A 22464-nucleotide genomic window follows, 5' to 3' on the forward strand; every position below is an offset into this window, starting at 1 on the left:
ATCAAAACAGAGAAAATGGAAAATAGTTTTGGGAGATCATCAAGCATTATGTTTCCCTAGGAGGAGTAATGGAGATGTTCTCTGTAAAACCTTCACTCCTTTGCTACAGTCTCCTTTATGGAGGAAGAATTATCTGTCTTTGCAAATATCAAATATATTTATGCTTCCTTTTAACTCTGCATCTTTCTCAACAGAACCATGCTGTAACTCAATAGTAATTCTGTTCTCAGTTCCACTTGTGTAAATCAGGAATAAATACAGTCAAATCAATGGACTTATGCCAGTTTGGTGTAAATGACAATTGGGTACGGCACAATGTGTCAACTAACTCATATATTGCTGTTTATTTTGGTCAGAATGTCGATCACATTATGAGTTAAGTTTGGATGTATCAGGGAAATAGTTTGAATCAAGAGGAGAAAATACTTATTTTCCTAGATATTACTCAAGCTACCTAGGCCTAAAGAAAAAGTTGCTCAAAATTCTCATTTCTTTGGGGATTGATACTAATATTTTATTTCCTACCAAATTTTGACTTTTTAAATCAGAAGAGGTTTCTCTTTTCTCCCATCTTGATAATTCTAGACTGCATTGGGACACTCTCAGGCACTAGAAGATCAGGATAAAGAATGTTCATGTAATTCATATAAAGGTACATTATTTGTGTCACTGTTGTTAGGAATGAAAACTATAAATTCATTTTTGGGTGGTGATGGTGATTCTGGTTGTTTGCAAACCATGGAGTAACATTTCCAGAAGTGTCCAAGTCCCATTTCAAAAAAGGCTTCGAAGTCGCTTTTGAAAATGGGACTGAGAGACATAATTAAATATAGAATAAAATTTTCAAAAGCACCCAAGTCATTTAGACTCTATCTATGAGTTAAACTGTTATGGTAGAAGACTGTATGTAAAATAGTTTCACTTTTTTGCTTATTCAAATTTTGTTTTCTATTAATTTAATAGAAGTTTTATTTAGTAATTCTTTCAGTTCTAGTCAATTCTAATTTGCTTTGGTGCAAATAACTTTATATGCATTCATTTTTATTGTGTGTGTAATATTTTGTATTAAATATAGTGGTTGAGGAAGAGGCTATGTGCTTTAAAATATTGTTGCAGAGCAAAGGAAGGAGAGTCAGTTACAGTATGCTGAAAAGGAAAGAGGAAGAGTCATGTTGCGGTTCTGGAGGTACAGTAGACCTTCTCCAATTAAGGCCAGGTACAAGCAAACCATCCATGACCCTCTCTCAATTCACATTGAACAGAGTACCATCCACAGTCATACAGGCTAATAATCTATCAGTAGAGACCAGGTCTTAGCTACACATGCAAAATCAGAGAGAGCTTCTCCATAATAAAAATCAATCAATAATAGACTTCATTAGGCACTGACCTTGCTTAAACAGCATGAATTGCAATGCAGGGTCATGATCAGATGACATTCTGCACCCTTGAGAGAAGATACTGGACACAGCAGCTGGTAAATTTATGGAATGGCTAATACAGGGCAGCCGCCTAAGGGTAAGTTTGGGCAAGGAAATGTGGGATTTGGGGAAAGAAACCAGAAGAAACAGCAGAGATGTCAGCACCTACAACTTAGATGAGCAGGGTACTGCTGCTTACTTGGCTTCACAACTAGGGGATCTTTCTGGATTCTAGAAGCTCTGGATGTCCAAATAGCAACAGCTGCAAAGAATATTTTTAATCACTCCTGATTTGCAACAAGATTGCAACCTTATCTTTTGGATGTGGACCTTGACACAATTATTCAATATCTTTGTCACTTGGAAGACTGGATTACTGCAGTGTCATGTACATGGGGCTACATCTTAAAAGCACTAGGAAATTGCAGCTACTGCAAAATACAGCGGGAAAAGCTGTATTTAATAAAACAGTAACTCACAAAGCAAAAAAAATTGACACAAAAACTCTTGCCTGGATTGTGCTTAGAAAGGTAGAGGTGACAGGGTGATTGCCACTCTGTGTATGGAGTCTTTATAGCAGTCAGTCACCACGATACCAAGTTCTACAGAGTAGAGTGGAGCCTTCAAGTTTTAAACATAAATTCTGCTCTTATTTTCGCTCATGTGACCACATTGACTTTACTGGGGCTCCAAACATGCAAACCAGGCAGAATTTGGCCCCTAACATTCCTGTGACAGAGTGCTGAGTGAGAAGCACTTAATCAGCCCCTGTCACTCCAGCCCCAATCAAAAGAAATGGTATTGGGGCTGGTTGAATAGCCCTGTGTCTTCCTGGTAACGGGCAGCACCTGCCAGCCTCATTAGCCAGGGCTATAAAGGCTGGGAGGAAGCCAGAGGGAATGGAGGAATGAGGGAAGAGAAGGGCCAGGCATGGAGGGAGGTGGGGCCAGGAGCCTTCTGGTCTGTTGCTGGCAAGGCCTGCACTTGGCGAAGTTGGCTGCAAAACCTGTACATAGGTGGAAAGGGGTGGCGGGAAAACAACTGTAAATAGCAAACAGTTCGAAAGATGAGCCGAAAGCACAGAGGGGGGAAGTGTCTAGGAAGGACATTTATACTGCACTCCTTGTGGAATCCAAACATGTCTACTTAAGCATTTGAGTTTCAACGTCCTAACTAAACTCTGATTGGGTAAATGATTCACTTACCCAATATTCTCCTTCAGGGGAAAGCACTGTTCTGTGTCCAGAAGTATTATATATTATTGGTGTACACTGATCAAAGAGTACTGCCAACTTCCATCCCTGGGGCTGCTGCATTTCAGTGATGGGTGAAGTAACTGCTCTATATCAGTGGCTCTCAACCTTCCCAGATTACTGTTAAAACAAAAACAACAGCTGTAAGAGTGGCAAGAATATTCAAGGGTAAATCTCCAATCTAGAAACCAACAGACTGAGTTCACCACTCCACCTTCTACAGTAGGGTGACCAGACAGCAAATGTGAAAAATCAGGACAAGGAGTGGGGGGTAATAGGAGCCTATATAAGAAAAAGACCCAAAAATCGGGACTGTCCCTATAAAATCGGGACATCTGGTCACTCTATTCTACAGTTTTCTGTTCGCTTTTTCATTGTCTTACCAATGTCTCGCGCTGACCACATTTGTTGAAAATGGCTTCCAGAGAAACTTGAAATCAGGTGCTATTTTCATCGATCTAACAGCAGCGTATGTTACGGTATGGCACACTGGCCTGCTTGTGAAGGTATCAGAGGTCCTGCTACCTTGGGTCACGGGCATCATTGAACTGTTCTGCCGCTATAGACAGTACAGAGTTCATATGGGGGAAAAGACGAGTGCTTGGAAATGACAGAGCAATGGGTTACCCCAGGGCTCTGTGCTTTCTCCAACCCTGTTCAACCTTTACATCAATGACCTGCCAACAACGGAGTCACAAAAGTTCATTTACGCAGATGACATCTGTTGCAGTACCCAGGCCTGGATGTTTCACGAGCTTGATGCCATCTTAAGCCGGGACAGGGTAAAGTTAGCTGACTACTGTAAGTCTTGGTGCCTCCAGCCAAGCTTCATAAAAACAGTCTCCAGTTTGTTCCATCTTCATCACACCAGCGCAACCCAAGAACTGAGTGTTTATCTGAATGGTCAGAAGGTGAAGCATGAAGTAGAACCGGTCTGTCTAGGTGTAACCTTAGACCGCACACTGAGTTACCGTGCCCACCTGAAGAAGACAGCAGCTAAAGTTAAGATGTGTAACAATCGTCTTAGTAAACTGGCAGGTTCATCATGGGGTGCCCGTGCTCCAAATGGGCGTCAGCTCTTGCCACCTCATATTCGGTGGGGGAGTACTGTGCACCAGTTTGGAGTCGATCGTTACACACCAAATTGATGGATACGCAGTGTGGCAGAGCTCTGACCTTGCTCCTGTGGGTCCTGCGCTTCTAGGCAGTTTATGCTAGCCTCAGTGGCTCACTGTGACCCTCCACGTAGCCCTTCTCTCTCTAGGGCCAGGGTTACAGTCTACTGAGCCCTTTTCATCATAGGCCTGCAAGGAGGTTGGTGAGAGAACTCCCACAGTCTCTGTTCAGCCTCCTGTCCTGACAGGGACCTGACTTCCCCTTCCAGGAGATGTTCCTGTAGTGGTGGGCTGGGGGGAACCCGGGCCTGCCCTCTACTCCAGGTTCCAGCCCAGGGACCCTAATGGTAACAGTTGTTGGCAGCCAACCTTTCACTGCCAGAGTTGCTACATTTCCCTGGGCCACTTCCCCATAGCTCTCCTGCTTTTCCCTTCTTCACCCTTACCTTAGAGCTCCTTTAACGATGGTTTTAGGGTGTCTTCAGTAACCAGCCCTTCAGCCGCACTTCCTCTCCTCTGGCTCCCTGACTCCCCTGCCTGACTGGAGTGAGCCCTTTTTATAGTATCATCAGGGCCTTAATTAGAGTCAGGTGGTCACATTAACTGAATGGCCTCACCTGACTCTTTACAGGTTAATTAGAGTCAGGTGTTCTCATTAGCCTGGAGCAGCCCCTGCTCTGGTCAGTCAGGGAACAGAAAACTGTTAATCCAGTGGCCAGTATATCTGCCTTCTGCTATTCTGCTGTACCCAACTGGCCTGGGTCTATCACAGCAGTTACATGCCACCACCCTGCATCTGACTCCACTCCCATGGCTTCCAGTTCTGAGCAATATTGCTGCTTCTCATATCAGATGAGAGGTTGCCACTGGCAAGTTACTGGAGAAAGTATGCACCAACCCTAGCCTGCCTCTGCATAATGACCTTTTTAAACTACCAGCTGCACGTTTGCCATCACGTTGCCCATTATGGTCTCATCCGCCACGCCAGGATGGTAGGTGGAAACACTCTGGCAACAGGAATTGATATCTGTTATAATCCCCAACAAGTCCCTCCTCACTGACCCCACAATCTGCCCGCCTGGTTTTGACCTGCCCCGTCATCAATGGTCCCTGTTGAACAGGTTTGTCATAAACAGTTTTTTAGTTTTGTCTACCTTTAAAGGGTTGTAAAAAGTTAAAAAGCAGTAGGACACCTGACCAGAGGACCAATGACAAGACAAGATTATTTTCAAATCCGTGTTTTGGAGTTTTTTTTTTTTTTTTTTTTTTTTTTTCTTCTTTTCTTTTGGGAATTAAGAGAAGAGAGACATCATCATCTTAAAGTCCTCCTTAAATTCTTCAATCAATCTATTCAAGTATTAGCAAGGAACTAATATTCTTATACTTATATTTACTTTTTATTATTTATTTGTGTTTTGTTTTGCTATATTTTTTTTTTCTTTAAGTCTGTTACTTTGACTGAGAAAGAAGAGGAGGAAATTCTCTCAGAGATTAAGTTGAGACTTGAGATGTTGTGTTGTTGGTTACAGAGACAGTGACTTTTTTTTTTTTTTTTTTTTTTCTTTAATTTTTTTTATTAAGGACTTGACTTCTTGGGTGGTCTTTGGGTGGGGAGGGAGGAGGGAGGAGGGAGGTGTCCCTCTAGATGTTAATCTCTCTCTCTCCTAAAAAGAGGAGGAGAGGGGGGGGGGGGAATTTATTATTTCTCCTAGAACTCCCTCCATGGATGGGCTCTGGGGATCCCCCCTATTTTTTTAAGGGGATTGTGTTGTGTCCCAATCGTAATTGGGTGGGTGGCAGTTTTTTAGATCTAAACTAATTTTTATTTTTAGAGGAAACCAAGGCAGGTCCCCACATTGGAACCCAACAGCTCTAAGTGGGGGTGAGACCTATGACAAGGTTCAAGACCGGGCAAGGTCTCTGTGCAGCCAACCAGTATCGCTGGGGCTTTCGTGACAGCCCTTTGCGCAGCTGCAGTGCAATACAGACGATGATGCACATTGTCGATGAATACCTGCTGGCTAGGTTCAGCGGTGGCCTAGAAGAACTGCATCACGCCACTGAAGATGCCATCGCTCGGCTAGATGACTATGCACATGCTAAATTAATTGTTTTATTTTCCTTCATTATTAGTACATATAAACTTTTATTATTCATGTTGCAGTAGCCCAATAAGGCTGCATTGTGCTAGCCACTATATACACATGTAACCGAGATACAATCCCTACCCAAAATAATTTTTAAAAGAGTCTTGCTCATTGCAGTTGGGTTGGGTTGTTGTTAAGTCTTTCCACCAGTTGACATCTCTTCATTTACTCCACAGCTACTAAATGGTTACTAACTATTGTGTTAGTTACAGCTGAACCTCTGAGCATATATAATATGGTCCAGCAACCCTAACTGTAATGATAATGGATCCTGTAGAGTTTAGGCACAGAGTTATGGGGCAGTCTCATCTTAGAATGCCCTTGCTTGTTTCTGGTTTACATTACACCCTAGCCTTATTTTTTTGTACTGATAAATGTTTCTCCCTATAATAATCTCGTTGAGAATGTATAAAAAGTGTTAAGTGCTTAATTTAAAAAAATCTCAATATTTGTCATTTATAACAAGCTGCGAAGTATAAAGTTAGCAATTTTATTAACATTTTTAAGACGTCAAGGCTAGCTCCACTATTTTTAATAATATAAAATAGGTTATGCAAGTACATACTTGCTTTAAGTTACCCAGTTAATTTGACTGGCATTCACGGGATTTTTCACACCTCAATTTTTACATATATACACAAAAAATAATTTATGCGCTTCTGCTGCTTAAGACTGCTTTGAGGCTGAGAGGCTATGTATAATAGAGAAAGCAACAATGACAAACCTATTCAGAGAGTAGAAGAGAAAAATTAATAATGCAGTTTCTCTCAATTCAACTTATAAATAAAGCGGGGTGTAAGTTGTAAATCAAAACCAGAAGGAAGCACCACAGTGTATGTTCTGTTATTGACTATTGTTGCCCTTCATGACTGAAGATGTTGCAGATGATAGTATTAGCCCTTGCGAGTATGATTGTGCCTAAAAAAGCTGATGCGGGAGTGGTAGTCCTTTCTGGATTGAGTGCATATGTAGCTCAGTGTTGAGGAAGGGATAAGTGACTGTGCCCACTGAATCTGCCATTGTTTATGACTCAACCTCTGTGCCTCAAGAGCCATCCAGTGATTAATCTCAAACTGAATAACCCCATCGTTGACTGCTGCTCGCCAGCCTGATCTATCTCTTGCTGACAACTTCCAGCTGTCGATGTCAATATTGCACTGCTTCATGTTATGCTTCAATGTGTCCTTGAAGCATTTCTTCTGGCTGCTTCACGTATGGGTACCCACTTTCGGTTTGCCATACAGCAACTGCTTTGGCATTCTGGTGTCATCCATCCTCAACCCATGACCAGCCTAGCGTAGCTGTGATGCAATGAGTATGTCTTCAATCCCTTGGAGTGGCTATTTTCCAAGCTCTCATTATTGGTAACTTTATACTACTATTTGAGGCATACAGATGTCATAAATGAACCTTATCTAGAAGCTTGATGTGATGCCTGTACCAAGTCTAGATCTCACACCCATACAACAAATTGGATAGCACTGTACCTTTAAATATAGGAAGTCTGCAGGCCTGTCAGCTAAGCAGCCGATGAAAGGGGGAGGTGCTAAAGCGAGAGATTGTACATGTTTCCTCTTTGGTTTGTTCTTCTTCCTCATTGTGAATTACAACTCATCCAGACTCAAAGGGCTTAATTTCTGAGGTCCTGAACACTCACTTCCCCCTCATAGGGCTGGCCCACAACATTTTGGCACCTGAGGCGGGGAGCTCAAATGACGTCCCCATGCCCCCTCGCTTGGGCCAAAACTTTGAAATGTCTCAATTTTGCCTTCTTCCTGTTCTACTCCTCTCATGGTACTGCTCTGCTACCTACTCCAATAAAGGAGAACTAACAACTTAAAATGCCTTGTTCAAAAATTCTAAGTAACACTTAACTTTCAAAGCAGCAAAGAATCCTGTGGCTCCTTATAGACTAACAGACGTTTTGCAGCATGAGCTTTCATGGGTGAATGCCCACTTCGTCGGATGCAAGAGTGGAAATTTCCAGGGGCAGGTAAATATAAGCAAGCAAGAAGCAAGCTAGAGATAATGAGGTTAGATCAATCAGGGAGGATGAGGCCCTGTTCTAGCAGTTGAGGTGTGAAAACCAAGGGAGGAGAAACTGGTTCTGTAGTTGGCAAGCCATTCACAGTCTTTGTTTAATCCTAAACTGATGGTGTCAAATTTGCAGATGAACTGAAGCTCAGCAGTTTCTCTTAGAAGTCTGGTCCTAAAGTTTTTTTGCTGGAGGATGGCCACCTTAAGATCTGCTATTGTGTGGCCAGGGAGGTTGAAGTGTTCTCCTACAGGTTTTTGTATATTGCCATTCCTAATATCTGATTTGTGTCCATTTATCCTTTTCCTTAGAGACTGTCCAGTTTGGCCGATGTACATAGCAGAAGGGCATTGCTGGCATATGATGGCATATATTACATTGGTGGATGTGCAGGTGAATGAACTGGTGATAGTGTGGCTGATCTGGTTAGATCCTGTGATGGTGTTGCTGGTGTAGATATGTGGGCAGAGTTGGCATCGAGGTTTGTTGCATGGATTGGTTCCTGAGCTAGAGTTACTATGGTGCGGTGTGCAGTTACTGGTGAGAATATGCTTCAGGTTGGCAGGTTGTCTGTGGGCGAGGACTGGCCTGCCACCCATTGTCCAGGATGGATTGTAGATCCCTGATGATGCGTTCATAGAATCTCAGGGTTGGAAGGGACCTCAGGAGGTCATCTAGTCCAACCCCCTGGAGGGGCTTTAGCTGGGGACTGTATGTGATGGCCAGTGGAGTCCTGTTGGTTTCTTTCTTGGGTTTGTCTTGCAGTAGGAGGCTTCTAGGTACACGTCTGGCTCTGTTGATCTGTTTCCTTATTTCCTCGTGCGGGTACTGTAGTTTTGAGAATGCTTGGTGGAGATTTTCTAGGTGTTGGTCTCTGTCTGCGGGGTTAGAGCAGATACGGTTGTACCTCAGTGCTTGGCTGTAGACAATGGATCTTGTGGTGTGTCTGGGATGGAAGCTGGAGGCATGAAGGTAGGCATAGCGGTCGGTAGGTTTTTGGTATAGGGCGGTGTTAATGTGACCATCACTTATTAGCACCGTGGTGTCTAGGAAGTGGACCTCCCGTGTAGATTGGTCCAGGCTGAGGTTGATGGAGGGGTGGAAGCTGTTGAAATCGTGGTGAAATTTTTCCAGAGTCTCCTTCCCATGGGTCCAGATGATGAAGATGTCATCAATGTAGCGTAGGTAGAGAAGGGGTGTGAGTGGACGGGAGCTGAGAAGCGTTGTTCCAGGTCGGCCATAAAAATATTGGCATATTGTGGGGCCATGCGGGTGCCCATAGCGGTGCCACTGATCTGGAGATATATATTGTCATCAAATTTGAAATAGTTGTGTGTGAGGATAAAGGCACAGAGCTCAGCAACCAGTTGTGCTGTGGCATCATCAATATCATGCATGTCATTATGTGTCAACACTGTCTCTAGTGCCCTGCATTGCTGGTGTAGGTCTTCTTCAGGTATAGTGAGGAGTTTTGGAATATCATACATCATCTCAAATATATTGCTGTGTTCCTTGAGCTGCATGAAACTTTCTTCAACTGACTGCATTGCACAGTCTAGCATCTTGTTAAAGAATTCAACTTTGAATTGTTGTTTCGAGTCACTTATGGGATTATCCCATGCCTCCTAATCAAAATGTCTTCTTCTTCAGTGACTCTTGTATTCTTGAATGGGTGGGAAAATAGCTTCAGTGTGAAGTTCCTCTGCCAACTTCTGTGCACTCTTCAGAATGTTTTGAAATCCCTCATCTGACCGGTAAGACTGTAGATATGACTTTGCTTTGTCCAGTTGTACCATTGCTCCAGGTATATCAATGTCAACACCTTGGAGTCTCTTGCTTACAACAGTATGTCATGCCACAACACTAAGCCAACAGAAATTTGAAGTTACGTATGTTTCAGGTGATTCCATTTCCCCGTGCCACTGTTCTCCCACAAACAGTGCCTGTCATAGCATTATCCTCCATAATGGCAACGATGGCATCATCTATCTTCCCAATTTGGTGTTTGATAGCCTTTAGCACCTCCACTCGACTTTCCCATCGTGTGGCACTCAGTGGTTTCAGTGTCAGAGAGGACGTTCCCAGATGTTGCTTCAAAATTTGCCATTGATGAGTTGATGCAGAGAAAAATACATAGATACTTTGAATTACATTAAAAAATTCAGCAGCCTCACTAGAAGTTGATGCTGCTTCACTGATCACCAAGTTCAATGAATGAGAACTGCATGGGACAAAAAAAGCTCGAGGGTTTAACTCTTGGATCCATGTCTGCACTCCTCTGTTCTTTCCTCTCATGTTGGCACCATTATCGTAGTCTTGACCTCTCATGTCAACTATCGCAATTCCCGTATCTTCCAGCTTTTTAAAAAGCACATTTGTCATACCAGCTCCTGTAGTATCATCAATGTCAATAAATTCTATAAAATGCTCTCTGACAGTTACCATTGCAGGGACATTTTCACTAGGTTCTGTTGTTACAAAACGCACCATTAAAGTCATTTGTTCTGTATGGCTGATGTCAGATGTGCAGTCCCGACTAACAGAGTAATATCTGGCTGACTTCAGATCTGCTACAATCTTCTGTTTGACTTTTGTTGCCAGTAACTGTATGATCTCATTTGGAATTGTTTTTCCAAGGTAGTGGTGTGTGTGCATTTCTTGGGTGGTGACTCTTCTTAGATGCTCCTGGAGTACGACTTCAAACTCAGCTCCACAATTTTAAGGAAGTTTCCATTGTTTGGCACATACATCTGATCGGAAGTGCCATGCAGTGTTAGGTTTTGGGTAGCAAGCATTCTCACAATGGCAATGAGCCTTTTCAGAACATTTTGCCAGTAAAGAGACTCTGATACAATCTTCTCTTGATGCTGATCATCTATGGTGGCCTTTAACCTTAGTCTCATCTCAAGCTCTTTCCACCTATGGAATGCTCTCTGGTGATTTGCTGCCTTCTCATGGCATGCCAGATTTCTAGCCAGATTTTTCCAGTCCTTTGTTCCTCTAGAACCCAATGTGGCTGGAATATTAGACTGGAAGAGTTTTGCAACAAAAACAGTATGCAGCATTCTTGTCACTACTGGGGATTTCACGCCAATAATGTTTTGGATGGAAACTTCTATTTTCATTGTCTTTGGGGAACATGAAAGTTTTCACTTGCTGTGGCCCATGTGGTACAAGGAAGTCCCTCACGCTACTGCTCAAGTGGGTCCACAGTCCTGGATCAACTAGACTTAAGGAACTAAACTCAGCAGCAACTGTTTCTTGTGGCTACACCACATGCTTCTCTGATATATAATTTTCTTCAGGAATGTGCATGGTTACATCCATTTGAGATGAGATATGGATGCTGCAGTAGCTGCCAGGTCACCTGCACTCTGACTAACTGGAACATCAGGCATCTCCTCACCACTCACCTCCTCACTGGGGCCGGAAGGCTCAGCATGAACATTTGTGTCTATGTATCTCAGGAGAGCTCTTTCCTGCTTAGATAGAAAAGCTTCCTTTGCTGGCTTTCTTTTTCTGAATGCTGCCCCAGAGGGGCATTTTCTTCTTTCACTCATGACTGCTGTTCTGTGCCAGCTATAGTGGCTCTCAACACTCAGTTGAAGGGGACAAATAAGCAGGCTGGTAGCAGGGCCTGAGTGAGGGAAGATATCCGTGTATTAAGGGCCTAACTGGCTCTTACTACTTCAGTTGACTGCCTGTTCTCCTCAAGTGGGTTCAGGGAAGCAGCACGAAGCAGGAAGCTCCCTGAGAAGCTTGTGCTAATCAGTCTATGCTCCTGGGGGTGCTAGAGAGGTAGATAAGAGGCTCCTCCTCTTCTCTCTCCCTGCAGCTCCTGCTGCTTTCTGCAGGGCTGCCCAGAGGCGGGGGGCAAATGGGGCAATTTGCCCCAGGCCCCGGGCCCCGCAGGTTCCCCGCGAGCCCTGGCCCAGCAGCAGTCCGGGTCTTTGACGGCATTTTGGCGGCGGGGGGCCCTTCAGTGCTGCCGAAGACGCGGAGCGACTGAAGGGCCCCCCCGCTGAAATGCCGCTGAAGACCCGGACCGCTGCCGGGTGAGTACAAGCGCTGCATCTCCCCTGCTTTGCCTCAGGCCCCCTGAATCCTCTGGGCGGCCCTGGCTTTCTGTTATTCAGTCACACCTTTTCTCCTGCCTGCCTGTTATGTCTCTTGTGCCACCTTCCTCCAGCACAGCACTCCTCCATCTCTGTGCATCTAGAGCAGAGAGAATACATATGCACCAGGAGCAGACAATTTTCTACACTCTGGGTCCTAGTGGCATTCCCTGCCCCTTCCCACCCCCCACTCTGGCACCTGAGGGGAGAGAGAGCTCAGTGGTTTGAGCATTGGCTTATTAAAGTTAGTGTTGTGAGTTCAATCCATGAGGGGACCGTTTAGGGCACTGGGGCAAAAATCTGTTTGGGGATTGGGCCTGCTTCGAGCAGGGAGTTGGACTAGACTCCTGAGGTCCCTTTCAACCCTGATATTCTATGTTATTCATTTTATTCTCCAAGTTATCCATGTACCACCAAAATGTGTCATTCCCCCACTGTTGAAAATTATATCTGAAAAACAATAATAAAACTGAAATTATATGAGGTTATTTACACTAAGGAAAGAATTATGACATTTTAAATTTTCTGTATGACTATTTTTTTTAATTTTGCTTCTTGCACTTTGGGTCTGAATCTCACATTTGAGTCTTAGCAGATAGACATGTATGGCTTTAAGTTGTGCCAAACATTTATAAGGCCCTCTTGGATTCCTCCCACCCCCACCTATGAACCTAAAGCTAGCTGATTTTCAGGTGTTTTTTGGGTATCACTGCAAAAGAATCATATAGCTCTAGTTATGTATATGGGAGTGTTAGGGCAGTCAAATAATTCATTTTTTTTTCAAGTTGTCCATGAGCAGATTTCAATTTCCTCAAATGACTTTATTATTCTAAAATATTCACTCTCCAATTCGAACAAATAATTATTGGTCTAAATGAATTGTTTATGCATAAGAGACTATTTGATATCTGAGCTGTGTTGGCTGTAGAAGCTTTCTGATACAAAATCTCATGTTTATGCATTCAGAGTTTGAGTTTCACAAATAGTCTCCAATATTCATGTATTTTTGTGTATATTCCTGCCAGAAAAATCATCCATAGAAAAATGTATAAAATGAACAATATGAAATTTAAAAATGTAAACAGTTTTAGAATCCTTATTTTGCACAGAATTCAGCCATGTTTAACATTAGATTTTGCTAATACATTTTAAAGGTTTTTAATGTAATTTGTTGCTAAAATTAATATGTTCACTTTTTGTATATTGCTTATAAAACTGGTTTCTCCTTCTTAGGAAGCATCTTTTGTGGGCCTGATCTAGGTTTCTTTGAAATCAATAGGAGCTCTGCAATTAACTTTAATGGGAATACAACTAGACCCAACAATTAATTAAGTAAATGCATTTTCCTTCTGGTATCTTACCCATTTGCTACTAGCCCTATATGATAAAGAATTCGTATTTAGGGAGGAATGACCCTAAAATGTTTCCAGCTGGAAACTACAAAGCATGAAACATACATATTATATATATAGTTAATGTTCTGCAAGATCCTAACACTTTACAGTGGAAACATTTCATGAGAAACTCAACTTTGTCTCCTGCAATTGGTCTTGACCTTGCTGCTTTCTTCCTTATGCTGACGCTGCCTGCTGTATTTTTTCTTAATTCATTCCTGCCTGATACCGTTTCCTTGGAGAGAACTACTTCTGGGAGTGCTTAATACATTAATATGCAACATTTTTTCCAGGAGTCACAGTCAAAGTGCAAATGGATAAGGAATTGCTCAAATATATCCTACATCACTGTACATGGCTTAAGTTACCTCATTGACATTCAATCCAATCTTAGAAATAGAGATTGGGGTCAATCCTGCAGATGAACACCTTCAGCTCCTACTGAATTAATGGGAGTTGTGGGCTCAGAACCTTACAAAATTGGAAACCACTTTTTTTTAATAGCACAAATCTCAAACCCATGAAGCATCAAAAAACAGCACAACATACAATACATAAAACAAAACACACTAAATTGCCCAGTCCCAACCCATACTTCAACATGATCCAAGTTAAATTCCTTGTTCTTTCTAAACCTAAGATAACAAATACCCAGACTAGTTCAGATAGTTTATTCCTATCCCTAATGGGATGAAGCAAAAGCTTTGAACACTCCCATCCCCAAAATTTTTGGATCTGAATTTTCCCTAACTTTCTGATTCAAGTCTACCTACTTAAAACAAACACACCATGCCAATCAATCCATTTCCCATTCCTTTTAAAAAGTCCAAGATTATGAACACTGTAAAATCTTGTCTAAAATACTCTTAAAGAACTGTAGAAAAACCAGCACTCCTTGCATTCATCTCTCAGGGCGTTATGGTTTTGTTTCTTTTTCCTTGTGTAAGTTATTAGTCAACTTTGTATTCCCAAGAACGGTAAAATGTATTATCCTTTCCATAGAACTTTGATTTGGTAGGCCAAGCACTACTTTGCACATTTCTGTTTTAGAGCACCTCATGCACATGCAGGTGGCTGGGATGTTCTATAATGCATAACATTCTCACCACAGCCTCATCTCACCCCATTTCGTGTTACAAAAGCAAGTTGCTGCTGTGACATTTGCAGTCCTTTACATGGATAACAAACCAGGAAGAACTTTATGAAGTATACTACAAGGTGCTTCTGTTTTTAGACAAATAGACATATCAAAAGTAAAAGCTCACTTACATCTCAAGCCGAAGCACTCAGTCAGCTAATGTAACTCATAGAGTAACATTAATTCTGGTGGTTAGTTGTCTTGCACTACCAGATAATATTTCTGAAGAAAGCTTCTTGATCTACCAGATTTAATAAAAGTTTGAATACACTGAGGCTTTAACCCTTATGTTCAGAAATGGATACGGATCTTGCAAGAGGAAGGATGGTAATAGATCTTCTGAAATCAGACAGGAACTGAAACTTTTAAAAGGCATTAAAAACACTGAATATTAATTAAGTTATTTTTAACCACATACCTACACTTCTGAGTTCCACCCAGAAGCACTGAATTACTGTAAGAAAGGTTCTTTTCTCTGTATTATCAACCCAACCAAAAGCAAGACGTACCAGAAGTTCCATGGCACTTTGCTTCGTTAGTTGTAATGCATTCAAATACTCAATATAAAAAACAGTGGCATAAATCCTTGCTCAAGAGGCGGTAGTCCTGTTAAGAACTACTCACATGAATGAGGGTTTACAGGGTCGGCCCCACCTAATGTAAATTAAGGGCTCCAGTCCTGCACTGGGTGGACCTCAGCACCTGCTTTACCAAGCCTGGAAGATTTTTAAACATCAACTTTACTTTTCGCTATTTATTCATCTTGGACATTTAGGCCTGGTCTACACAGTTCTTAGACCACTATCATGTCAGGTAGAGGTGTAATTTTTTTTTACCATACTGTAAAAAGCTACGTATACCACTATAATTGCATCCACTGTAGGTACCTCTTTACCAGACAAGTACAGGTAAAGTATTAGAACTTTTGTGTTTAGATAGGCCCTTAGTTAAAGTTTCAAGTATGGTTATTGTTCATTTTCAAAGTTCTTAGTCCTGTCATGTCAGGGTTGCAAACACTGTAGAAAACTTTTAAAACCAGGCTTTCAGTAGGAATTTTGAAAGGAATCATGCATTTTAGGTTTTATAAAAGCTTGTTTTAGCAAAAACCATAATTTGGGGCCAAATTTTAATTTACACAGTGTTCCTCTACAGTACCACCTTTTTGTAACTGTTCAGATTTTTAGTCCAAAATTAAGGTGATATTAAACAACCAACCACACAAGCTCAAACTGAAACGGTTCAAAGAGTGTAAGGTTGCAAAGTCAAGCACTCAAAAGTAGGGAAATACCACTTAATTCAGCCCCCCTTGTTTGTGTGACTTTAGCTACACATGACTTCTTTCCACTGGATCTCTGAGTGATTTAATATTTCTTTTTATCCTTATTATTCAATGTGTGCCATCAGACCTTATTTGCTGTATGCAATTTAAACCCGGCACTGAATGCAGAATTATTAATTTCCTTATGGATTTTTGTATAGTGCTCATTAATGAATGCATCTTCACAACACCCCTGGAAAGGAATATGGTATTATTACCCCATTTTACAGATGGGACCTGAGGCAGAAAGAGATTAATGACAAAATTGTCAAATGTTAGTTTACTTTGGGTTCCCATTTTGAGATACCTACAATGTGATTTTTCAGAGTACCCAGCACATTTTACATTCAAAGTGCAGTTCCCTTTGATTTCGATTGCAGTTTTTAGTGTTTAGCCCCGCAGGGGTGAGGTGTCTCAAAAAGTTGGGCACCTAGAAGATGAGGAACATGCAACAAGTGACCACCTGTGATGAGTTTGGTTTAAGTGACTTGTCTAGCATCACACAGGAGTTTTGTAGCACTATCAAGGATAGAATCCAATTTCCCAGGGCAGTGTTCAATTGTCTTAACCATTAGACCGTACTTTCTCTTCCTCCAGTCCTCTACCTTATTCACTACACACCTTCCAACTTCTGGAACAGATGACACAGGGTCTTACAGGCAACAGGCTCCTTCACTATATAACCCAGAGCAGGTCTATATTGTGCACAGTATGAGGCAGGGGTCTTGTGATCATGGAATTAAAGACTGTCTCATAATGCACAAGGGGCAGGGGGGAATGAATAAAGATTGTATGGGTAACCTTATGTTCTTTTAACAGATGTTTGTATGTGATTTCTGAATTTTGTATAAATTGAATCCTACTCCCCACAAAATTCTATCATGGGGAATCATATTGCCCCTCAGCATGGGTCATAAGCAGGGTTGCAGCCTTTAGATCCACAGCATAGACCTCTTGTCTGCTTGAATTAATGGAGTAATTGGCAGCAGTAGCAAGTTTCTCTCTATTTGGAACACCCACTAGAGGGGGGATAAGACATTTTGCCAGTTGGTTTCAAAGATACTTGCAGACTGCAGAGGAATTTGAGACTCAGGAATCCTGGGTTCATTTCCAGGCTCTGGAGGAGAGTTTGTTCTAGTGGTTGCAGATCCTTCTGCCCCATCTCTTCCAACATATTTCTCTTCTCTCTCTCTCATCCACTGCCTATTCTCCCTCTTAACTGTCTGTTTCCCACCTCTCTGCTTTCCAATGAGGTTGTCCTTTCCTCTTTATGCTACCTGCTCATCAGCTGTGGGATCATTAAGAACACAGCAGAGGCAGCGTCTTTGATTTCAATTTCTGTGTCCAGCAGCACCTGGCATCTAGGAGAATCAACTGCAGGGAAAGTTCTGCTCCCTGCAGCATATTCACTGAGTTCTCAGAGACTGGAGCACACTCAACACAGAAAGAATCTTAGGGGGAATTTTGCTGACCAACTCTAACAAGCCCCTACCAAACACGTGCAAATAGCAATTTTCTAAGCCTTGTAAGATGGCCAGATCTGAGTGGATTTTTATGGGAACAACAAATGACCTCTGACCCCAGGATGGCCCTCTTATCAAGTTTGAAGTTCCTGCTGCTAAGCATGGAGTGATAGAAAATCCAAGCAAAACCGCAAGAATGCACCTGAGCAAATAAATATATTTGTCCCCTAAATCATTCTTAGAAATGACAATCATTTTTGCTGAAAGTTTGCCAAAAAGAATCTGAGGCAGAAACGAGTGTAGAAAATTTCAACCTTAATAGTTAATATTTGGTGAATAATAGAAAATATTAGTCAATCTTAACTTGAGCATTACTGCCAGCTCTGTCTATGAACACACACAGAGGATATACGTAAGCAACCAAACAGGTTGTATCTGGGGAAGGCAGCAGGTTAGGTCAGGTCCAGCAAAATTACCATTTATTCATGGATTCAAAAACAGGTTTTCTATAAGATAACATCTCACAGTTAAGATGAAAGTTTTTTTCTCAGCTGTCATTCTTTTCTCTCTTCTCATCCTTATTTCTTCTGTATCTTGATAGATCTTTCATCTTTCTGTGCCCTTTATTTCCTACAGACTAAGGGTTATTCTACACAATATGTGCTACATCGGTGCAGCTTTACCCTATGCCAATGGGAGAGAGCTCTCCCGTCGGCATAATAAATCTACCTCCATGAGAGGTGGTAGCTATGTTGGTAGGAGAAGCTCTCAAAGGAAGACATGCTGCCAGGATTTTATGCTGTCCCATGGAAGATAGTATTGGAAATTCAGATTTAAATTTTAACTTCAGGCTGAAATAATGCCTTGTCATGGGGTCCACTCACTAATGATGGCACCTCATCCTGGTTGCTTTGGGGATTAGCTCCAGCCAGGCGCTGTGCCCATCTCTGGCAGTGACCCTCCTATTGTCCTCTCACCCTCTTGCTCCAGAAACTGCAGTCTCCTCTTCGTAACTCAGCCCTCCGGCTGGGTCTCTACATAGTTCCTCCTTCGGGGGGGTGGGAGAAGGTTAACAAAGTCTTTCCAGAACAAATCATCCCAGGCAGTCCATTGTCCTCTGCCTGGTCTGTGCCACATCTCCAGTGGCTGGTTGGGGAACCCAGCTCACCCTCTACTCTGGGTTCCAGTTCAGGGGTCCTCTAATCAGCAGCCAACGTCTGCACTCCTTTTCCTTGCTGCTTTTCCTCTGAGCCTTCTCCTACCTTCTTGGCTTCCCCCATCTTTGGGTTTGCCAGCCTCCGAACTTCCTCCTCACCGGGAGTAACTGTGGACTGCCCTCTGTAATCCAACACACCTTCCTTCATCCCCTTCAGTTGCCAGCTACTTGGCTTTATACAGGCCCCTCCTGTTTCTGCCCAGCTGAGCCTCATGTCTGATTAATCAAGCCCTGTTCCCTGGCTCCTCCTCCATATGGCATCAATAGGTTAATTGAGCTTAATTAATTTTCTCAGGACCAGTGTGGGGAGTACACCCCATCACATGCCTACTTACATCCAGAATGTTGGAATGCATGGTAAAATTAAAAAGCAAGCAGAATTGTAAGTGTATTTACGTATTATGTAAAATGGACTCTTTGACTTATTGCTATGTAGTTGGCATTCTAACATCCATCCTCCATAGTTATTAACTTCCCAAGTCATTATGCATTATTTCAGATACTGACCCATCCTTGGCTCTTCAAGTAAATTGATCCTGTGAGACGCTGAACACTACAATTTTTTTAAAATCAATTTTTGGATGCAACACCTGGGCAAACCTGAGCATACCATCATCAGACATGCTCAGGCCCAGTTCTCCTCCCCCCACCCCATCTGCGAACACACCTGTCTTCAAAGTTTCAGCTTTGCTGAATGTTACTTGGAACACCCTCTTTTCCTAAGCCTGAGGAAAAAACATGCAGGGAAGCTCCCCCCAAAGTAGCGCATGAGAATGATGCAAATTGAGAAGCCAGTGAAAGAGCCATAATCTTAGGAGCTGCGTGTAACAATTGCAGTTACAAAATGGTTCCAATGAAAATGTGATTTACAAGCTGACTGTTCTTTTTAAGTGTGAAAGAATCTACATCTACACAAATACCCTTAAAGTTACATAGAAATACAAAGCAGTTGTTCGAGTCAAGGCTAGTCCTCAGAAAATGTTTATTCATCATTTTCAGACAATTAATTACTTAGAGTGAATAACTTCAGTGGAGTTATACTAGGATTGGTTTGCCCCTTATTCAGCATAGAACAACTCCCTTGCCAATTCCAGATTGATTTTCTTGCAATAGTTTCTACATTATACATCAGTTACTACAAATTTTATTGAGTAATATCCACATCATTAGAGAGATGTCTCAGAGAGTACTTAATCTTCAGTGAGGTTTTTTAGTGACTTCTGGATGTTTGCCTTGTTGGTTATACTAAATAATTATTTAGTGTTGCTGCCTATTCCTCACACCCTCAGACCAAACGTGTAAAATTCTAATAATAAATCTCCAAACAGTGGCCAGGGGGGCCTGATTGTTGCATTAGATGGAACGTCCACTCTTAAAAACACTCTGAATGAGGATGAAAAATCACATTACAAACAACAAAATATTAAAAGAAAAAATTTCAAGATGGGGGTTTTTATCTGTGTCATCCAGATAACAAGGATAACAAATTGCCCAAATGCTCAGCCCAAAAGCCTGCACAGAATGGAGGCCACGAGACCTGATATTTTTTTTCTTGGCTCTGTAGTTGCTGATACCCAAGTGAATCCTGAGAGGAACTTCCTTTCTCAGCCCGAAGAAGTTGTTCAGTGATGAATGATTTACACTAGAGAGAGAGGAAATCCATGTCAGATTCCAGCAGGGAGGTGGGTGAGCCACTAAGCAGGCAGTGCACAGAATTTGCCTATCTCTGATGCTTGTGTATAATTCTCATAGACATACATGCCATGTAACATGAGTGCTAGCATCACACTTGGTGGATGTCCAGTCCATCTGGACAAGACAGATATGCTGCTTCTCAGCTGTGAAGTTCATAGAAGCTTTTTTCTTCACCAAACAATTCTTCAGTTTGCAATCAAGTTATTTTCTCAGTCGTCAGAAATGTTTGAGATTCATGCTAGACCTTTGAGAAGTATTTCATCTCCACAGCAAGATCATCGTGCTACCATTTGAAAAGGCCATTGCCAAGCGGTTGTCATTTCCATCTCAGGAAACTTTGAAAAGGCAATTTACACGTTCGTCTCTTCCTTCAGGATTAGATTACTGTAATTCTTTATTGCCTGGTTTGCACAACAGGGCGCTGCAAAGTCTCCAGCTGGTACAGGCTGCTGCTCCATTTCTGTTGAGAAAGTAATGATTTGAACATATTTTGCTGATTGCAAAGTCTTTCCATCAGTTACAACAAAGTCAATGAATAGATTAAAAAATTGCTCTGTTTACTTGTAGCACAAATCAGGGATTACACAGTCATGGTCTGGCACATTTTACCAATATTTTAAGTATTCCTGTCCCTGGTTGTATTCTAAACTATGTTGGATCGCATCTTCTCCTTGTCCCAGAGTTTGCCTGAAAGATGCATGAAGCAAAAACCTTTAGCTGACATATTTTAAGTGTTAAACACCTCCATCACCAAGGCACCATGTGCTACTAAACTGCATCTTTTTAAAATTAAGGTTGAAATCTCTCTCTTCTTGGCAGCTCATGTTGTTAAAATTGATTCTATGATAGAAAAATCAGTACTGAAGTAAAGTAACCTATCTTGTTTTATAGCTGTATTTTTGAGAGCTTGCTTTATTAGTTTTAGCTCTCCAGACTTCAATTATTTACTGTTCTTTCTATTGTTAACAAGGATAAAATAGTCAATTGCCTTTAACATACAGGCTTCTTCATCCAGCCTCTTGTAAATTTGAACTATCACCTCTTGGGCCTTACATACTTTAGCAATCCCTCTAATGGAGGGGTCAGCAACCTTTCAGAAGTGGTGTGCCAAGTCTTCATTTATTCACTCTAATTTAAGGTTTCACATGCCAGTAATAATTTTTAGAAGGTCTCTTTCTATAAGTTTATAATATATAACTAAACTATTGTGGTATGTAAAGTAAATAAGGTTTTTTAAAATGTTTAAGAAGCTTCATTTAAAATTAATTAAAATGCAGAGCCCCCCAGACTGGTGGCCGGGACCCAGGCAGTGTGAGTGCCACTGAAAATCAGCTCGCATGCCGCCTTCGGCACGCATGCCATAGGTTGCCTAACCCTGCTCTAATGCTTCATTTACTGCTATGAGGCACTGAACTAAGTTAGCTCAATGTATGGTATAGAGCAATTTGCTCTCCTACCTAATATTAAATTGCTGCTGGCCAACATTATTGTCCCCAAACAGATGTTTTAAATCTTCTGGTTAACAGATTGAGTGATCTTTATTATTGTTTATTCTGTTAAGTGTAATAAGGCTCTCCAGGATTATACGTGACTAATGAAAAACTACATCTACTGGACATACATGAGTTTAAGTATGGAATAACATTGATGATTTACAGGTTTATACTGGTATTGGACTAACAGAAGAGAATCAAACCCATTCTCTTAAACACAGTCCTAGTCATGTGCTCGGTCATCAGATTCTCTGACTAGGCTCTTCATAGGATGTTACTATCCCTTTATCCAGCACTTGTCCCTATTCCTGCAATAGCTTCCTTGCCCTTTCCTGTGTGCCAGGCTGCTTAGTGGCCTCCTTAAGTTGCATCTAGAATAATTTATTTTGGCTTTCTTTCCTCTCTGGCACTAACAGTCTTCTCCTACTCTCTTGCTGTCAATACCAGTTATAAATAAGAATTATAAAATATTATTAAAGATACACTGGAGGTACAACACATGACAAACAATCCAGGCATGTCCCATACCTGAAACACGCCTTCCCTCACCCCTCAGTCTGTTTTTTTGTCTCATTAAGATTTTAAGTAGGGTCCTTGTCTTAGTGATATAAGTGGAGACCCAAGCATCCATGGAAACGGAGAAACATAATTGCACTTTGAA

The sequence above is a fragment of the Mauremys reevesii genome, linkage group 10 (assembly GCF_016161935.1).
Source record: "Mauremys reevesii isolate NIE-2019 linkage group 10, ASM1616193v1, whole genome shotgun sequence".
NCBI classification, from domain to species: Eukaryota; Metazoa; Chordata; order Testudines; family Geoemydidae; genus Mauremys; species Mauremys reevesii.